Source organism: Canis lupus, chromosome 7, assembly GCF_011100685.1.
Source record: "Canis lupus familiaris isolate Mischka breed German Shepherd chromosome 7, alternate assembly UU_Cfam_GSD_1.0, whole genome shotgun sequence".
NCBI classification, from domain to species: Eukaryota; Metazoa; Chordata; class Mammalia; order Carnivora; family Canidae; genus Canis; species Canis lupus.
The window spans coordinates 37,684,188-37,702,679 of record NC_049228.1 but is presented as its reverse complement, the minus strand read 5'-3'; the positions used below and the strand labels follow the sequence as shown (position 1 = coordinate 37,702,679).

Here is an 18,492-nt window from a genome sequence, read left to right as displayed (position 1 = left end):
TAGCTCAGGACACACATGCTAATATTTTACAGTTCAATGCACACTATTCAATAAGCATTAAGAAACCACCGGAAGTCATGAAGTAATCCAGTGCTGAACAAGGTGCCCATTCACCCCACTGTCTCCCTCTTGGCTCTGTCTGGGAAGCACTCACTGGGAAATTTTCCTGGATCTTGGTGCAATTCACCCTCATATCCGTAACTTGGCAGCATCTACTCTTACTCATACCCTCTTCCATCAAGCAGCCATCACCTTTTCTTAAAGGCAAGTCTTACATTTACTTAGCATTTTTTTAAAGATTTATTTATGTAGTTTAGAGAAGGAGAGAGGGTGCAAGTGAGGGGGGCAGGGCAGGGGGAGAGATAGGGAGGGAGAGAAGGGTAAGCAGATTCCACACTGAGCGTGGAGCCCAATCTGGGGCTTGATCTCACGACCCTGAGATCAAGGCCTGAACCAAAATCATGAGTCAGGAGCTTAACTGCCTGAGCCCACCCAGATACCCCTACTTAGTATTTTTTTAGAAGTGTAACCTGAGGGCATTTTATTGGGATGGGAATTGTTATCGTCAGTGGTTTGGTGACAAAATTACGTAGGTTTTGGGCCACCTGTCCCAATCCTGCCCTTTCCATAAACTCTTATATTTGGTGGTCAAGTATGCAGAATGAGTGGTTTGTTGTTTCTGCACACAGTGAAGAAACGCTCATTCTTTGCCCATATAGTCCTATTCAGCGCTTGCCACTGTTGTAAAACATATAGGTATTATTTCCATTAGCTGATGAAAGGGTGCCAAGGCTCAGAGAACTTAAGTAACTTGATCAAAATCTCCCGGTTAATGAGAAGGCAAGATGACGTTGAGTCATTATGTACACCCTATTAGTTCCCTGGCTTCTGTCCAGTCTTACATGGGACCATGGAGAAGGCCCGGGCGGTGAGCCGCAGACTCCCTGCAAGAGGGTCATGGCGAGGTAGGACCACTGACCTGCCCTGATGTTCTGCAGGAGTGATATTACTTCCTCTTCATTTCTTGTGGAAGATAGGCCCCCAACGCTTTTTTTGTTTGTTTGTTTTGGTTTGGTTTGGTTCCAGAAAAAGGCTCCATAAAAATAAATTAAATATGTGGGTCAGCTGTAGCAAGCTCCTAGTAACATCACATGATGGGGGCTGTGGATCTGGGCAGCGGGAAAGAGCCAGGCAGAGCCTGACCCAGCCCTGGCTTCGCGCTGCAGTGATACAGCACATTCCAGGAGAAGAAAATAGGAGGTTGAGGATTCAAATAAAAAATAATCCCAGAAGGGATTTTCTGTCGTCCATTGGCTTCCTTTTAGAAATTGAATGTGATTTGAGGGAAGTACTACTGTTCTTCTCACAGATGAAAGCCATGCCTTTTTAAACAAAATTGTCTTGCACAGCATGATCCTGTTTTTATTAAAATAGAATACATGCACACAAAACCTTTGGACAGTAAACATCGACATTATAATGCAATTACTCTCTGGATGGTACAATTGTGGGTTGGGTCCCCCCCTCCCACCCGCTAATTTGTATTTTACAAGATGTCTAAAATACTTCTCCCAAAGCAGAGTGATAAAAGTCACTTATGAAAACAAATTATCAGGATAATTTGGGGATTTTCTTTCCCATAAACAATTGATTTTGTATTGGGAAAGGCATTCATGATTTTTTTTTTTTTGAGGGGGATCAGTCTTTTGGTATCACTCAGCTTTGCTGTTCTTCCTATACATGTCGCAGACTCATTGATTCTTTTGTTCTATTCATTCGTGTCAGCTTTTTACAGACTGGCTTCTCCCTCTTTCCCAAGCTCACCTGCTTTCCAGGATCCCCACCCACCCCTGCACTGCTGCTCTTCCCTGCTCCTCCTTCTCCCTGCCTTTCCTTGGGCATCCCTGCTTCCTGGGGACCCCGCCACCCCAGTGCTGACTCAGGTATCCTCTTCAGACCTGGCCAGCACACACCCCTGTTGGTGCACTCCTATTATTTTATGCATCTTCCCCCCACTTGTCTGTCTGAACAATAGCAGCGGCTACTTGCCCATTTCTAAGGAAACCATGTCATTTCCAACAACTAGAAAGTTATGCCCAACACAACAAATTTGTATTTCTGAGGTTTTTCTGTTGCCTCTCACTCATTTGCTCCTTAATTGCAGCAGCAGTATAGTCATCCCTAAAAATCAGCAGGCACCCTCAGTAAACACATGAAAGGTTATTATGGACTACCCTCTCAGTGCCTTTTCCTTATATTGTCTGTTACAGGTAAATTACAATAATAGCAGGACCTAATCTCCCTAGTAGTTTTATAACCTCTGTGGAAGGTGGCTGTAATCGTCAGAGCTTGTCTGCAACGACATCTTATTCCAGCCACAAGTCCTTGCGGTGTTGACGATTTCGTCCTTTGACGCACGGATTTGATTAGGACATTCAAAATCTGCATTAATTCCTGCTCTCTGAATCAAAATGAGCATAACGTCATTAATCTAACAGCTCAGAGTGATATCCTGCCTCCGTGGATGATCAAAATGGTCAAGGTCCCTGTGGGCTGTGTTGTCACAGAAGGAAAAAAGAGTTAACACAGCCCTGTGGCAAGACAGGGACTGCCTTGTAAAAGCAAACTGGTCCTGCTTTTCCTTTACTGATGACAGAAAGAGCACATTCACCACATCCATAGCTGCACTCCAAGTGCCAGACACTATGTAATACATCACAGTAAAGATGTAATATCTGATACAACAGGTGCAACTGAGTAGACCCAGTCACGGCCTGCCTTGGTCCATCTGGTTTCCACAAGGACCATACAGGTGGATTGGATGGGGTATGATCAAAGCCACTTCCTCTGCATCCCTCGGCCTAGCTGCACAGTTCTTCTTAGGATACATAATTGCTTCTGTTTACTACCTTGGCTGGAGGAGGGCAGTTTTAAGGACCCTTCCTACCAGAGCTCTAACTCCATAAATCAGAATTTCAGTGTAAGGATTCTGCTTGCTGTTATGTATATGCATCCAAATTATGCACTTGGGGACTGGGGTAGTAGCCACAGGTGGGTCTGCAGACTCGCTAGACCCACTGTCAGATGGGTTTATGCAGGATTCCGTTTATCGCCTGGCTTCCATAAGTTTCTACCAAGACCAGGGGATTGTCATGGTATTTTGAGTCCCTTATATCCAATACCCCCCAGAGGCTTGGTAATTTCCCTTTTCCCTCTCTATACTGATTCTGGCATATGACCACGGGTCATGGAAGAATGAGGGAGTTCTTCCATGAGGAAGAATTGGTGGAAACGATGTCTATTCCAGTAGCAGCATCATAGGCTCCTTTCTCAAGTGGACCCAGTCTCTCCTTCAGTCAGTGACCTCTGTGAGTAGAACTAGCTCAGACCTGGAAACTGGACAAGAGGTCATGATTTTCCGCTTCTTCAATTGATGTTAGCCTTCTGCTCACCAAGCTCTCAAGTATTTCTGGTTATGTAAGCGAAGAAGCATTTCAATCAGCCACCCATCTATCTTGCCTCTCTAGAATCACTATGGTCTATTTATTAGCCATTGCCACAAAACTCCGAGAGGAGGCATCTGTTCTAGGCTCTCACCTTGCTGCCTGATCCTGTTATATCCACCCTGCCCTTGTCTGTTAAGTGCCACGCCTGGGCTCTGCTATTCCAGAATCCTCTCACCTCCATTCATACTGGAGAGCCCAGTTCTACTCCTGCCCTGTGGGGCATAACCATCACTGGACTTTCCAAAGACACCGGTGCCCCTCGTTAGCACATCCTTATTGCTTTAGTGGAGGGGATGTTCTATGGACTGCATGCTCATGGATGGGTTCTCCGTATCATATAATAAATCCATTCCTGTATTTCTATCTCCTTGAGCTTTCTAACCCCATTCTCAAGACTCTGAAAGATAGTTCCAGCATCTCTCCCTCATTTACTGCTGGTCACCAATATGTTCAATATTTATACAGAGCAATCCCCGCACATTAACAACTGATTCAGATGAAACTTCTAATCATAGAACACTGTCAGGTCAACTAATTCTCCCCTCTTTCCCCATCACCCCCAGCTTTAGATCCTGCCCTCCTAGCCCAGTTCCATCAAGATCTGCCTCCAGCTATGCCTTCCCATTTCCTGCCAGTGACTATTAGCCAGATCTTGTGGCAACAAAAGGAAGCAGGAGGAGATCCAGAGGAGGACATTCATCTGTGAGGCAAGAGCCTCAAGTAAGGTCTCTGAAGAGTCTCCAGGAGAGAAGAGGCTCCCCTCCTCCAACATGGGATTTTGAGCTACTTCCACCAACCTGGAAACCTCAAGGGAATCGGGGGGCCAAATTTCTCTAGTTCATCCAAACCGGTGTTCCCTTTTCATTTTCCAGGGGCTCTGACTCTGGCATTTACTCTCTGTTGTGGCTCTGTATCTTTATAATTAAATCCCTTTTCCAGTACCACCATGGAGGCTTTCTGGCTTTCCCTGAATGTCTTAAGTGGATATTTGATTAATCTAAGCCTGTCACTTTCCTTTTCAGGACTTCTGATGCTGTTAACAAGATTCGGCCAACTGCACACCCACATAATATGCATTGTTCCCATACCATTTGGGTGCCATTACTGTGGCATACGAGTGTTCCAGTGATCCCACCTGCTCCTGGTGAAATTCTTCATGATTAGGATGCTGCTGCAAGCCAGGGACTGCTGTCCTCCCACTTAACACCAGAGGCCCTTGACTGGTGAAAGATCCCCTCTGAATGGGAGTTCTGGTTCCAACTGTCTTTGCCTGGGTTTCCCTAAAAAGTCCAGCCCAGGAAGAGAGTTTGCTCACAGGTAGTTTATTTTGGAAAATGATCCCAAGGAGCAGGAATAAGACTGGGAAGAGTAAAACAGGGAAGGAGGAAAAACAATCTGCAGGTGTGTTATAAAGCTGGCCATTTGGCTCAGGATTGAGCAACTCTTGAAGGGGCCCATGTAAAATGCTCCTCAAACCTGTCCACCTGAGCATCTCCCATTGGGTCAGGGGCTTCCACAGGCAATGAAACTCCCTGCCAGGTTTGCACAACCATTGTGTCGGATGGCTGAATGGGTTCCTACAGACATCCCACAGGGCAGAAAGTGCTAGAAGTTGAGAGGTATGTGGTAGGGCTGAGGTGAGCTGCTGTCAGGTTGCACCTGCACATTGCCAAGGATGTTCTCACTGATCGGGATGCAAGCCAGCCCCACTGAACCCCACACAACATCAGTTATGTTAACGGCCAGAATATAAAGGTGGGCTGAGGGGATGTAGGACACGCAGGATGTCTCCCATATGTTCTCTCCTAGAGCATTGCTTTACCTAATCCTCTTTGCACAAACCTCCATCCCTCTGATTCTATTTCACCTCCATCACTCTGATTCCCTTCTGGAAACAGTCCCAACAGGGATTCTTGCCCCGTCTATAAAGCTCAACACAACAACACTCTTCTTACCTCTCAGCTCTATTCACTATTCTGTGCCATTTCCTTTATAAATTATCAGATAATGACTCTTTCCTCAGCTTGTTCCTCATATTATTTAACTCTCCCTGGAAATAAATTGTAATAAATTTGCAACAATGTTTTCTTAGGTCACATCCCCTGGGACACAGACTTTGAAACAGATTTGTGTACAGGAAGTTCACTGGGGAGTGTCTTTGGGATCAGCACCAATGGAGACCCAAGGAAGTAGAAGAGCTGAGCTGGGATGTATAAAAGCGAGGCTGCAGACACAGGAGTGCTGTGCAGAGCCTGCCTTGTCCCACTTTGATGCAAAGAGGTTAGACCTTTGTATCCCCCATCCAACTATCTTTGGTTGGAAACTGGCCCCAGGGAGGGTATGTTCCTGGGCAAGGGACGAAGAGCATTTCTGGAGAGTGACTCAGCTGAGAGCCTTCAGCTGCCAACACTTCCAACAGCTGGAGAAATGGTATCTCAGTCCTGAAGGGAAGATCTGGACAGTGAGTGTATCACAGTCCACCCTTTCTGCTGCCTGCGTTATTTTCTTTGTAAAGCAAGTTCTGCAATCAGTTCCTCCAGGATTCTGGCTGTTGTTTTTTTTTTTTCCTGGAAAATTTAAAAAAGGAAGAACTATAACCTGTCACCGCAGCAATGGGTCCTACGGTGCCAACAGATCATTTCCCTTTCCACCACCTGTTCTAGATTCCCCTCATCCTTGACTGATGACTCTGTTGGTCTTGGTGGCTCACTTGGTAGGGAGACCTAGACTCTCATCCCTGATAGGTCTGAGACCCTGGTTGCCATGTCCTTCTCCAGCTTTGACTATGGCATCTTATCCACTTACCATCAAATTTGGGGAAAGAAGTACACGAAATTCTCCTGGAGGTGATATGGGGGCCAAGCATATCCCTCCCCCACCCCATCCCTGGCACCATTGTGTATCAGCAGCCCTGCCTCCTCCTGATGACCACAGTCGATGACCCCTGCTGTGTCACTAATATGATACAACCCAAGGGTGACGATTCCTTTTCTCTTCTTGTCTCTTACAACAAGGAGCCCGAAGTGATTGGGCAGCAACTATAGCTTAATGTTTAATGGAACCATTGCTGTGTCTCCTAATGGAAGTGGTTTCCCCTCTAGGTACAAGACCTCTAGGTCCACAGAGTCCAGAGTTTTGAGGACAGAAAGCACAAATTCCCATTAGTCTCTGACAGTAATGATAAACACAGCCACTCCTACCACCACATTGTTTCCCAGACCCACATATTCTTCCCTCTGGGAACATAGCACACATAGTGCTAGATGATTTGGGGTATGTTCTGCAACCTGGAGGATAATGCCCCATTCTGGCTGCTTATCATCTCCAAGCCTAAGCCTCAGCAGCCCCTTCAAAGGCCATTCCACCCTGCTAGGGAGCAGGGTCCAGTTGACCCCATGGTCACTTGTCTACTTTTACACCCCTTTTGCTATAAGGTGGGTGCCTCAGATTGATAAGGCATCACATGGTTTTATATCAAACCATCTGTGATCCTTCAGAGGGTGGTGCTGGCTAACACTCTGTGGACAGGAAAGGCAAACCACATCTATGTATTGATTCCTGCCAAGATGAATTGCCACCCTTTCCAGTGTAGAAGGGGACCAGTGTTGATAACTTGCCATGAGTAGCTAACAGGTCTCCTTGAGAGATGGTACCATACTGGGGACTCAAAGTCAGCTTACGTTGCTGGTGGTTGGACATTTGGCAGTTCCAGTACCTACACCAGCTTTGGTGAGTGAGAGTCCATGCTCTCAGCTCATGTGTAGCCCTACTCCTGCCACCATGGCTATCTGTTCCTATGCCTATTATGCCATCACTGGTTTGGTTGATGATGGGCTGGCTGATAACTACCAGTTGTCATTCTTTCTACTTGGTTCTGGCACCTCTTCCTTGGTGGATATTCTCTGCTGGGCATTAATGGTAGGATTTAAAACCCATCACACTCTGGGCCACGCCCAGAGGCCCACCAACATGCCTCTTCTACAGATGTCTTCATCCTCAATCTCCTAATATTGTCAGGGAAACTAACCACCCAAAGTAGATGACTATAAGCACCATCCAGAAGTCTGCCAACTGGTAGGATTTCCTTCTTTGTCTTCCAGGGTCTCCCCCACATGGCTGTCACACAGCAGTAGTGCAGGAGGGTCCCTTTTCGTCTTGCATCCAAACTCCAAGCAGACCCTATGAATTAGCATGACCTTTTCCCTCCCAATCAACTGGTCATAGGGGCATTCCATGGTCCTTAGGTATGAGCTGAGGGAGAACCAGTGGCTGGTGACCAATGAGTAACCCAGTCCCAAATCCATTTTAGAGTTGGCTTCTTCAGATCCTTCCTGGAACCAACTCTCCTAGGTGAAGCTCCCCAAGAAGCAGACTCTTTTTTTTTTTTAATTCAATATTTTTTTTTTTTATTGAAGTTCCATTTGCCAACATATAGTATAACACCCAGTGCTCATCCAATCAAGTGCCCAAGAAGCAGACTCTGAGCCAGGAATTAGCATACATTAGATTGATAAATGGAGGAGTGTTATCAGGTCAAAACAGAAAGGAGACAAGGAAAGAGGACTGAGGGAGAGAGGACAGGAATTGCTCTGCAATCATGGTGAGGGCCTCAGCTGGTCCCAAAGGGAGTTCTGGGCTGGGCTGTGGGCCACCCAAGTTGAGAGTATGACTTGGGCAAAATGGCTCACTTTGACTAATGGCAACTCACAGAAAATCATTCAAATCAGAGCAGCCAGTGCTCCTGACAACTGGGAGAATGAGTGCCTCAGTCTGAAAAAGGCCCACAGACACCACATCGTAGCATCACTGTGTAAGGCCACATCTCTTTCAGGAGAAAAGATCTAATCAGTACATAACTTTATTATAAGGGAGGGGACTTAGCCCAGAGACATTAGGACCAGCAATATCAGCAATGTTAATAATGTGGTTATTAACCATATGAAGCTAATGGCTTCATGTAATTCCAAGGTTGAAAGAGCAAAAATATATTTTCTCCCACCCCCAAATGTCCCTGTGGTATTTTGCATATCCTTCCCTGTAAGAGGGGTATGGTGGAGAAACAAAGATTCTGTCTTCTATATTTCCTATAAAAAATTTTAAATATTTTATTTATTTATTCATGACAGACAGACAGAGACAGAGAGACAGAAACATTGGCAGAAGGAGAAGCACGCTCCCTGCAGGGAGCCTGATGCAGGACTCGATTCCAGAACTCCATGATCACGACCTGGGCTGAAGGTAGACACTCAACCACTGAGCCACCCAGGTGCCCCTCCTATAAACTTTAAATATCACTCATCTGTAAAGATGAGACTTTAAGTCTGTCCAAGTGTTGAAACTGACCCTTTAAAAGCTTATTTTCCAACAAAGTTGGGGATAGTCTAGCCTTTCTAAAACATTCTTCTCTGAATGAGTGCCACTGTTTTCACACCTGTGCACCTTTGCAAATTCACTCTTTTGCCAGAATGTCTTTTCTTACCCTTTGTCATCCTCCAGAATTCTTTAAAACCTTCATCAAGTATTCATATGTTCATAGGATTGCCAGATTTCATAAATAGAAATACAGGACACATAAATAAATTTAAAATTCCAATCAACAAGAAATAATTTTTTAGTATAAGTATGTCCAAATAGTCCATGAGATGTACTGATACTAAACAATTAATATGTCATTTGTTTGAAGTTCAAAAGTAACTGGACATCCAATATTTTATCTAGCAAACCTGTTCATCCTCCAAGTATTTGTGGAATATCTACCACATGTCAGAAAGGATTCTAAGCATCAGGAATATAGCAGTGAGTAAAATAACTCAAATTCCTGCTTTCATAAAGTTTATATTCGGGATCCCTGGGTGGCGCAGCGGTTTGGCGCCTGCCTTTGGCCCAGGGCGCGATCCTGGAGACCCGGGATCGAATCCCACATCGGGCTCCCGGTGCATGGAGCCTGCTTCTCCCTCTGCCTGTGTCTCCGCCTCTCTCTCTCTCTCTGTGTGTGACTATCATAAGTAAATAAAAAAAAAAACTTAAAAAAAAAAATAAAGTTTATATTCTAGTGGAGGGAATTAAGCCATAATCAGATCCACAGGTAAATATACATAGTATTGTTAAAGCATAAACAAATGTCATAAGAAGAATACAGGGGAGGACGGTGTAATGGGGAATTCTAGGGTTGCAAGTAAGACAGTACTGTTTTATAAAAGTTCTCCCTCATTCCATGAGCCCTGAAAGAAGTGAAAAAGAAAGCCGTGAGATTTGGTGGGGGTGTACATTCTAAAGGGAGTGAACGTCCAATACCAGTGCTGGAAGTAGAGGCGTGCTTGGCTTCTTTGAAGGACAGCAAGGAGACCACTGCGGCTGGAAGTACAGTGGTCAAGAATGGGCTGCTCAGAATGAGGTCAAAGGGGCATTTTCAGCTTTTTGGCCGCGGAGAGGTTTGGCATCTAGAGATGCAGCAGACACTTGGCAGGATCTCACATTTCAAACAGAGCACATGTTGCATTAATAAATATTTGTTAAGGGGCGCCTGGGTGGCTCAGTGGGTTAAGTGTCTGCCTTTAGCTCAGATCATGATCTCAGGGTCTTTGGATAGAGCCCCACGTTGGACTCCCTGCTCAGCAGGGAACCTGCTTCTCTCTCTCCCTCTGCCCCTGCTTCTGCATAGTCTCTCAAATAAATGAATAAAATCTTTAAAGTAAATAAATAAATGTTAAATAAATGGCTTCTACATTGAGAATCAATCCTTCTTTCTGGGACAGGGAGCCAGGGAAGAAACAAGGAGATCAACAAGGAGGCCAATAAGACAACCCAGGAGAGGGGGGGATGAAAGGATTAGGACTCTAGTCATCGTGGTAGAGATGGTAAGTGCTTGGAGCCTGAGCGTACCATGAAGATACAGCTGACAGGATATGCTGATGGATTTAGACATAGAGTGTGGGTAAAAGAGGGGAGGCTGGAGTCTCTAAAGAGATAGACTTGCCATTTACAGAGGCGGGAAAACCCACAAGAGTAGCAGGTGTGATGGTATGTCACTGGGGCAGAGGCAGCAAGCTGAAGTGCAGCCTGAGACTTGTTATTTGATATGCCTGTTACCCATCCAAGTGGAGATGTGAAGGCAATGGCTGGGGTTCAAAAGGGAGACGCAGGGGTGCCTGGGTGGCACTGTCAGTTGAGTGTCCAACTCTTTGACTTTGGCTCAGGTCGTGATCTCAGGGTCATGAGATGGAGCCCTGCATTGGGCTCCACGGTCTGCACAGAGTCTGCTGGAGATTCTCTCCCTCTCCCTCTCTCCTTTCCTGCTTGTGCTCTCTCTATCTCTTAAATAAATAAATCTTTTTAAAGGAGGGAGGGGGAGGAAACAAATTTGGGAACAGTGAGCATACTAAAAGCATGGGTCTGGATGAGATCCCCGAGGAGTAGGAGTAAATGGAGAAGAGTTCTAAAGACTGAGCCCTGGGTCTCCAGGCTGTCTAGAGGTTGGAGAGACAAGTGGAAACAAAGAGTCACCAGTTGAGCCAGAGGAGAACCGAGAAAGAGTGTCCCAGAAACCAAAGCAAAACAGCGTTTCAAGGAAGATGGTGTGATCGTTGTGTCAAACGCTTCTGGAAAGTGAACTTAGTTGGCGCCTGACCATTGAGTTTGGCGCTGACCTCTCCACGAGAGCTATTTCAGTAAGACAGTGGAAAAGAAAGCTGGACTGGAGTGGGTTCAAGAGGAATGCAAGGAGATAAAAGGAGTTCTGCTGCAATATGGGGATGATGCCAAATCCGAGATGAGAAATAATTGTGTTGGAGCTGAGGGAAGCCAGGTCTGGAGTGCTGTCGTCCAACAGGGGACAGAGATCGGGAGCTGGCACATGAAAGGAGAGGTTGGCTTATGACAGTTCCCTGGGAGTCCCAGAGGGGAGTGGGAGAGCCTGTGTGGGGAGCAGGGCAGGATGTGGCATGTGGGAGCCTTCTGCTGACAGCCCATCTCCCGACATCAGAAGCAGGGTGGGGTGCGGAGGGGGGAGATGTGTTAGCTGGGGAGGGGGGCAGAGGGTGGGTGCAGGGACTACACCTGTGCAGGAGGAGGGCCAGGCAGCATCAGCGCTGATTGAGATCAGTGGTTCTGTGTTTAAATGTGGTTGTATGTCTCCTCCGGTCACACTCAGCTGTCCAAGCACAGACAAGGTGTAGGCAGACAATCGGATATAAGCAGGGGTGGAATTTTGGCAGGCAAAGACATGAAAGCAAGAGAGAGGCTAGGGTGTGTTTACGACGATTGCCCAAGAATCTAAATTGGGTGAGGAGGCAGGCGAGGCCATTGGGGATGAAGGACAGTGCACAGGTGGTGAGGCCGGTAGATTCAAGGACCCAGGGGGACTGGAGGATTGCGAGCATCAGGCCCTAGAGAGTGTACTGGAAAAATAGAAAGTGGTGGACAGAGCACGAGTCTGGAAAGCAAACGTTCCAGAGGACCTGCAGTCATTAGTAATGTCGGGGTACATTCTGGTGAAGGGAATGAGTTGCGGAGGTAGGATAGAGTCCCTGGAAGAAAGGGAGAGTCTGTGTGTCTAAGGAAATGGCTGGGAATGGTAGGTTCCCAGGAATGAGTGAGCCAGTGTCTTGGGTCCCTATTACTACTATGACAGATCACCACAAACCTAGTAACTACAAACAATATGATTTATTGTCTTACAGTTTCAGAGATTAGGAGTCTTACTGGTCTTTGGTCAGGAGGTCCCAGGGCTGGTTCTTTCTGGAAGCTCAAGGGCAGAACCCAACCTGCTTCTCTCACATCTCGGTCGGACTCGGACCCTCCTTCCTCTCTCCTGTGAGGACTCTGAGACTACATTGGACCCATCCAGATAATCCCTCCTCTCTCAAGATCTTTAACTGAATCCCATTTGCAAAAGTACCTTTTGCCTAGGAGCTTGGATAGCTCAGTGGTTGAGTGTCTGCCTTTGGCTCAGGTTGTGATCCCGTGGTCCTGGGATCGAGTCCCACATCAGGTTCTCTGTGGGAAGCCTGCTTCTTCCTCTGCCTATGTCTCTGTGTCTCTCCTGAATGAATAAATAAAATAAAAAAAAAGTCCCTTTTGCTGCTTACATAGTCACCTGTACTGGAGATGAGACACAGACATTATTGGGGGACTGTTACTCAGCCTACCATACCAGCTACATATTTTTTCCTCTTTGAAGACTTCTCTGATTCTGGTCTTTCCGCCCCACCCCAGGTTGGGTTGATAAGAATTCTTGTACCTTCTTAGAACATTCCTGTATCAGAGGATATGCATTCTTCATTGGAGTATTTACTGTGTTAAGTTCTGAGTTAGTTACTGTTAACATAAACAGGACACAGCATCTTGAGAGTCCTCCCTCTAATTGCCAATGTCGGCTTATCCCTCTATCTCCCCAGGTAGATACCGTGGATCACGCCAGGACAGGAACCACTCACACTCATGTCCCTGTGCTTGGCGCCTGCCATGGCACCTGCCATATGATATGTACTCAGTGGATCTTTTCAAATGATTAGATGAGCTCTGGTTACATTTAGTAACAGAAGTGCCTTCTCTAAGTGAACACATGCACATGAAAAAGACACTACTCTCATAACCCTAAGCCAGCTTCCCGACAACGCCTGTGCCTTAACATACACACAGATCATTTTACTAATCTGTATGCTAATCCCTCAGATGTCTGGAACCAACTGCTGGTCTCTTGAACACTGTGTATTTTTACATATCCACCAGCTAACATCGTAACTTAGGAGCTCTTGGACATCAACATTTACTGTGGTTTTGCCAAGCATGCTCTTTTAGGATGTTTAGATTGGGTCATATCTGCAGGGAAGTTGCTGGATTTAAGAAGGAAAAATATCATCTGTCTTCTGTTGAACCACAACAATTGAACACCAGTAAGAATCCATCAGCAGTCAGACGAGAAATGGATCCCTCAAAAAGCAGCCTGGTAAAGTAATAAATGATATTAGACACAAAAATTACCTGCCAACACTTAGGAAATTCATGTCCATTTATAATTGTTACCTCAAAGAACCTGTTGGGAGCAGATTCCAAGGAAGACTTTGGTATCTACAGTTAACGGATAATGGTGAAATTAGATACTGGGACAGAGTCCATTGCAAATCTTTTGTCAATGGAATTATCAAAGCATAAATCATGTTTTAACCAGACATATTGCTTTCTTCAGCTGTGCAGCCTTACAATTGCAGGCGTGTCTTTTGTGCATCACAGAGACCTAGAGACCTGTAGTGTAACGCCATCGGAACAGCTGAGCTGCCATGCAATTGGAAAAGCTCCAGAAGATGGCTATTATCAGAATTATTTAGACCCTATACTGATTTATGAGCCCCAGTCCTGGCCAAATTATTGTCCCTAACTAGCAGTAGGGTTAATTTCCCTCGGAATGGTTAATTTCCATCTCATTTTTTGAAAACGCTCCTCGGGTTTTAAACTAGTATACTAGATATTTCTTCAAATTCCAGGCTGATTTCCTTTCAACAAAATATAGGGTCATAGTTTCTAAATTTAGACTTTATGTAAAGAACAAAGGGACTTCAGGCATTGAAAGAGCACCAGTGACAGTTACTCTGTTTCAGCCTGAAGACAACAACAAAATGCCAAACAACTTAAGGCTGTTGGCAGCATTTATCAATCATTCATCAGCCTTTGATTCCTTAGACAAAAGCCATCCAACAGCCAAGTTCTCCTGAACTAAAGGAGCTAGAAAGCACTTGTGTTTCTGTGGAGCACCAGTCTGCCATCGAAATCAAAATCAGGATAGGTCTAGGCATCCACCCTAGAGAACTGCAAGCACACCTGAACTAAGGGTCACATCCAAGTATGTTCACTAGGATGTTGTAGGGAACAGCAAGAGCAAGAGAAATTAGATTCCATCTACCTTTGGGGAAACGTGGTGGCTGGATGGGGCATGTTCTAATTCTTCAGGAGGGGGGCTGATTATACAAATGTATTTAGTTTTGGGAAATATGATGATCTGTACATTCTGTACATAAGTTACACTTCAATAGAAAGCTTTTTAAAAAAATGATCACAAACCTTTGCCTGGCTCTCAAGGAGTTGCTTGTACATTCCTCTGAACTAGAACTAGGTTTTAACAGGATACTCAGGTGATCCGAATGTACAGTAAAATTTGAGAAGCACTGACCCAGGGCATAAACACACAAGTATAAAAGTACATATGAAAGCATAATAAAGAGAATGATGGAAGGACACACAGGGCAGTGAGGAGGCTGGAAGAGGCAGATCTCACCAGACCAGCCCAGGTGGCCCCTGACTCTGCTACTAGGAATATCCAACTGCCAGAAATATTAGCCCCAGTTTGCTGCCTCTCTTATTTATGGTTTAGCATTTTCGAGCAGTAATTGACCAGAATCAGTGCAAAAGAAGCCCGAATTTCAGGCCAAGAAAGTGCTGCTGTCATCCTGCAGTTGTTGAACAAGATAAATGGTCTCTATAGCTGAGGACGAAGAAAAGTAGGGCAAGCACGAGGAGAACCCGATAGGGAAGTGCATCGCAAATAATTAGTGGCTAATTTTAGCTCATCAGCTTACCTATTTTTTCATTATTCAGTAAAGCTAAGTTCCAGAGTCGTAAAATCTGACCCCACAGAAGAGTCAAAAATCACACAGAAGATCTTGCGATGCTGTCTCGTGTGACGGACACCGAAGGCAGGGCCCCAGGGGCGCCTCCCGTGGGAAGAGCTACCATTATCCTCCTCCTTCCCTGTGTCACATCTACCAGAAGCAAGACTATCCTTCTCTAGGACATTTGTTCATTTTATTTTTTTAAACTTATTTTTAAAGATTTTATTTATTTATTCATGAGAAACTAACAGAGAGAGAGAGGCAGAGACACAGGCAGAGGGAGAAGCAGGCTCCCTCCTTGAGTCCAATTCAGGACTCAATCCCAGGACCCCGGGATCACGCCCTGAGCCGATGACAGATGCCCAACCACTGAGACACCCCAGCACCCCTAGGATGTTTGTTCTTTTTAAAGTGAGATCGTAACAAATGAACTCCAACTACTTATAGTGCTCAAAGCCATGAAGAGATGACTTCTTGTCTCGGCAAGGTACTCTCCCTTTCAATTACCCTCGATCACAGTGAATTGTTTTACTAATGAAACTACATCACTAACTCATTCAGTTCACAGTCTGACGTGGGAGCACTTTCTCCTGCATTCGTGACTCTGGTTTCATGCCCCCTTGAGTGGATATTCCTGACTCCTAAAGATGTTAACATGCATTTGTTAGGAGCTGTGATTAGGAGCAAATTTTGGTTTCCATAGACAGAATTTTTGATGTTTCAAAGGCATGCCGCTGTCTGTTCCTAATATCCAAGTTGATTGCATCCCCTCCCTGCAGATGGGGGCCCTCTCCTAATTTAGTGAATACTTTCAATATCTTTGTCCCAATTACTGATAAAGAACTAACCCCCAAGGATGTCCTTGAGTTGATAAGGAGTCACTGATAATCATTGTTTAGGAATTTTCAATGGGCCAACATAGAGTTACTGGCATCTCGGCTTCTGGTTTAGGGCATCACGTGACATAGAATCTAGAATCGATGGCTTTATTTACATCCACAGGGGCCACCACCCCATCCCCCACCCTCTGCTACCCACCACCAGCCGCCATATATCCTGCCCCTTTAGCCCAAGAGGAAATAACTTTGGTCTGGCATAATCCTCTTCTTACCAGCCCAAGCCTTGGCATTAAAAAATGTAAGGAAATAAAGCCATTTTTCCCTGCGTCATAGCCAAGGCTCTCTGCAGCAGAGCCAGTGTGCTTTCTGAGCAACGTTCAATAAAGGGAACAGAAAACAAGCCAGATCACCCAATGCCCAGAAACACACGCAGGGTGAGATATTTATTAGTAAAAAGTGGCAGGAATGATTCAAGATCTGAGGTCACCAGGGTCTGAGAACAACCCATCAGCCACCGTGGATAGAGCCTGACCTTCTTCCACTCCCACTCAGCCCTCCGCTGGCTCTGAACAGGCTAGAGTATCAGCCAAGGGAAGCTCTCAATTTTTATCTGAAACAGAAATGCAGACAATCATCAAGTGCAGACAACGACTCACTCTGTAACAAGAATACATACGTTGGTCTGTGTTAAATTAGACCTCAGCCATGCACAGGCAGGCCCTGTCGAGGCTCGATAATTCTACTCTGCTTTAACTTGTCCTGATAATTTACTTTTGGGATAAAATCCCTGCCATTATCGTGGGACTCCCTGGGGCATGATTTTCATTCACTGGAACCACCTCCTTTGCAAGAAATAAACTTCATTTTTCCTTCACCGCTTCTGACTTGACCATAACATAGGCAGACAGTTCCGGGTCACATACCAGTTCCTTGGGTTCCTTATCAGTGTCCGAATCACTGTTTCAATTGTAAGCAGTAGACGGACCTTCAGAAACTCTGTGTATGTGTGTGTGTATAAATTCTTTTTTTTAAAAGATTTTATTTATTCATGCCAGACAGAGAGAGAGGCAGAGACATAGGCAGAGGGAGAAGCAGGCTCCCCACGGGGAACCTGATGTGGGACTCAAGCCCAGGACCCCAGGATCATGACCTGAGCCAAAGGCAAATGCTCAACCACTGAGCCACCCAGGCGCCCCTATAGATTCTTAATGTAAGTGGCAAAAAGAAAGAGACTTCAAAGTTCAGCATTAGAACATAAATAAAGCAGGGAATTAATTTCAGGGTTAGAAATTCTTTTCTTGTGGAAACCAATGACTTGAAATTGCTGTGTTAACTGTAGGGGACAGCAGGCACTTGTCCTCCTCATGGCTGATGGAGCTGCAGAGTGGCCAAGGCTCTGTGCTGCCTGGTTACAGCTGTGACAGTGCCCACGGGCTCCAGTGCAGTGCTTCTAGAACAATGCCAGAGGTCCCAACCCTTCATCACTTCTTTCCCAACGACTAGACAAACGCCTGGGAACCAAAAGTCTCTAATCTAGAAGGCCACCCAACTCCCAGACCCAGCTCCTTCCCCCTTATTCCTACTTTCTCTAGGCCTCAATCCCATTGGGGTTAGAGGCCCAGTGTTCTCCCTGCTCGGTCTAACCCTCGATTTGCCTCTATGTCCTAATCTGTACCTTCTTGACCCTATCTTCTCTAGAACGCATCTCCCCAAAATAGAATTCATGACACAGAATCACACTTCTTTTTTAAAAAATGTAGGCTCCTTGCCCAGCATAGACCCCAAAGTGGGGCCTGAACTCAAGACCCTGTGATCAAGACCCGAGCTGAGATCAAGAGTCGAATGCCTAACCCACTGACTGAGACACCCAGGTGCCCCACAGGATCTCACTTTTTAACCATCTTAGCTGGTAGGGGATCTAAATCACTTTTGACTTCCACAGCTAATCATTGATTGCCCCTGATCAAAGGGGATTTGTAGCACCACAACAAGACGCCTAAATCCTGCTGTGCTGTGATGTGTTTATTCTTGCATCATCATTCATTCACACATACATATGCCCGTGTATTTAACCACGTATTTTAAAAGTATCTTGGAGCACCTGGGTGGCTCAGTGGTTAAGTATCTGCCTTCGGCTCAGGTCATGATCCCGGGGTCCTGGGATCAAGTCCTGCATCAGGCTCCTGGCAGGGAGCCTACTTCTCCCTAGCACTATGTCTCTGCCTCTCTCTCTGTGTGTTTCATGAATAAATAAATAAAATCTTTAAAAAAAAAAAAAGATTACCCAGGTAATCTGTTAGGGGTACCCAGGTGGCTCCGTGGGTGAAGCATCTGCCTTCAGCTCAGGTCATGATCTCCGGGTCCTGGGGTGGAGCCCTGTGTTAGGCTTCCTGCTCAGGGGGAGTCTGCTTCTCCCTCTCCCTCTGCCTTCTTATGCTCTCTCTCCCTCTCTCGCATAAATAAATAAAACCTTAACAAATAAATAAATACCTGATTAGGATTTGTTAAACATCTGCCTTGTGCTAAGCAAGGAAGAGATAAATA

General features: G+C 45.6%; 1 long non-coding RNA gene across 8 annotated transcripts in view; it reads left to right on the top strand.

The window, feature by feature from the left end:
• LOC102153356 overlaps positions 1 to 18,492 on the top strand; it is a 30,125-nt gene that overhangs the window by 4,459 nt on the left and 7,174 nt on the right. For 2 of the 8 annotated variants that reach the window (XR_005362259.1, XR_005362265.1), the window contains exon 5: positions 33 to 259. This is a non-coding gene — a long non-coding RNA (uncharacterized LOC102153356). The other 6 variants (XR_005362266.1, XR_005362262.1, XR_005362264.1 and 3 more) reach the window with 6 other exon arrangements.